The sequence below is a fragment of the Myotis davidii genome, unplaced genomic scaffold (assembly GCF_000327345.1).
Source record: "Myotis davidii unplaced genomic scaffold, ASM32734v1 scaffold104, whole genome shotgun sequence".
NCBI classification, from domain to species: domain Eukaryota; kingdom Metazoa; phylum Chordata; class Mammalia; order Chiroptera; family Vespertilionidae; genus Myotis; species Myotis davidii.
The window spans coordinates 1,859,306-1,861,640 of record NW_006296625.1 but is presented as its reverse complement, the minus strand read 5'-3'; the positions used below and the strand labels follow the sequence as shown (position 1 = coordinate 1,861,640).

The 2,335-nt window shown below is 42.6% G+C and overlaps 1 protein-coding gene across 1 annotated transcript in view; it reads right to left on the bottom strand.

Moving 5' to 3' along the window:
• CD109 (CD109 molecule) overlaps nt 1–2,335 on the bottom strand; it is a 112,283-nt gene that overhangs the window by 83,461 nt on the left and 26,487 nt on the right. The window lies entirely within an intron of this gene.

Genomic DNA, 2,335 nt, shown 5'->3' with positions numbered 1-2,335 from the left:
AGGGTATTCTTTAGGAAGAGGAAGAAGAAAAAGTAAAGGTAAAAAAAAATATGAACAAAAAAATGACAACAAGTACATATCTATCAACAATTGAATCTAAAAATCAAGTGAATAAAAAAATCTGATTAACAGAATATACTGGTGAATAGAATAGAACCAGGGGCATGGAAATGGAACAGACTGGAAGGGGAGGTGGGAGGTGTGAGAAGAGATTAGACGAAGATCTTATATGCATGTATGCATTACCTATGGACACAGACAATAGAGTGGTGATGCCCTGTGGCGGGATGGGAATCTGGTGAAGGGGAGCTACGGGGGGAAAAAAGAGGAAACTCTGTAATAATCTCAACAATAATGATTAATTTTAAAATAAAAAAAAAAGTCAGCCGGTAGCCATCAGATGCACTTCTCTATTTAGCCTGCAGGTGGTGCTGTGTAAGGGAAATACAACTGTCCAAGTCAGGGGCTCTTGTTAAATTAAGTCCCACTTTTTTCTGCGAAATTTTTCCAAGAAACCAGCTCAACTATTCCTCACTGAATGGTGTAGAAAGCATCACTGTCTGTTGAAGCCCAGCCCAAATGCCTGTTTTCAGATGGAGGAGTACAGGGTGTGGGCATCCGCATCAATGCTATGACCTGGCCTCTGCCAGTTACAAGGAAGGAGGCAGTAGACTTGAGCTCCTGTCTCAGCCTCACTGCCTGGAAGCAGAGAGCAGAGGATAGCCACCTCCCCTTCACTGTTGCCAAATACTTTGTCTTCCAGGTGGAATTTTAGTCTAAACTCCACTCCCCCGGGACCAAGAGGGCCACACATGAGCCAAACCAGTAGGATCCCTCAGGACCAGAGGCAGCAAGAGGAAGATCTCTCTAAGTGCTTCTGGAAAAGCTGAAGGTGGCAGGTGAAGTTCAAAATTAGAGATAAAAGCAGGAAGAATCTGCAAATCAAAGGTGTCAAAGGCAGGTGCTAGAGCAGAATAGAAAGGCAAAATTATAAAAATGCACCAAGCAGCTGTCCAGAATGAGCAGCGTTAGCTCTGGTTAATGGCTCAAAGGTTAATGGCACTTTATTCAATGCTCACTTTAAGGTAGAAGGAGGCAAATTGGATGTAAGCAGCCAAAGACAAGCAGGCATTTACTTCTGCCCATAGTTTCTGGCATAGAGTACGTTCTCAGTATATGTGGATAAATAAAGGATGGTATGAATGGAATCCATAAAGCCTTGCTCAGAGAGTCACATGAATTTAGAAATGCTATTCACTATGACAACCTACTTTATAGACACTCAAATACACAGCAGGGGCAGAAATACACAGAGCCGCCAGCTCTGAAGTAATCCTAGTTTAATCCAGTAAGTATGCATTGAGCACCATGCCAACCAACATGGTATTTACTACAAACACACCGTGGCTCCAAGTCTTATGTACACGTCTGTTTGTTTGATTTTTGTTTGTTCAATTAATAACAAATAAACTAAAAATAGGAAGACACTGAACTAAAAGCCTGACTTTACCTCCCATTCTGTTATTCATCAGAACATTAAGAGTAACCAATGTCCCGGACTGAACAGATTCCTGGAACCAGGGACTTCCAGTTTTAAAATCAAGAGAATCCCAGACAAACTGGGACTGGAAATTGGTTGCCTTATTTCCATGTTACGATTTAATGTCTAGCATTCTCCTCGGCTTAAATGTAGAAACCACATCCAGCTGGGTCTCAACTGTCTTCAACATGGTTCTCACAAGAAAGCACTCAGTCTGCTAACCACGCTGCCTCCAGATGATCGGGGTGTTCAAGCAGCAAGGCCCAGTGACTCCCTGCCAAAGGAGGCTCCCACAATAATAACAGCTGACGTTTAGTGAGCATGTACTATGTGCCAGGCACAGTTCTAAAGCCTTTACTTGAATTATCTCACAAAAAGCTTCTGAGATATTATTATACATTTTACAGATAAGGAAACTGAGGGTCAGAGAGCTTAATTAATTTCCTCAAGATCCCACAACCAGAGCTATTCTTAGAGCGGATCCTTTTCAGATTTACGTCATATCACATTATGCCTCTCCTCAAAATTCTCCAGTGAATTCTCATTTCACCCAGAATAAAATGCAAAGTGCATATAAATGGACAAGACCCTGTGAGACCCCTCCTCCAACCCACTTACTTGTATCTCCTAAAACGGGTTCCCTCATTCCCTGGGCTCCAGCACACTGTCAGCATGTGGTTCCCCCAAAGCTCCTAACAAGCTCCCACCTCAGGGCCTATGCATGTGCTGTTCCCTATGTTTGCATGAGCTCATTCTTTTATTTCCTTTAGGCCTCTGCTCAAATAGTATTTCCCT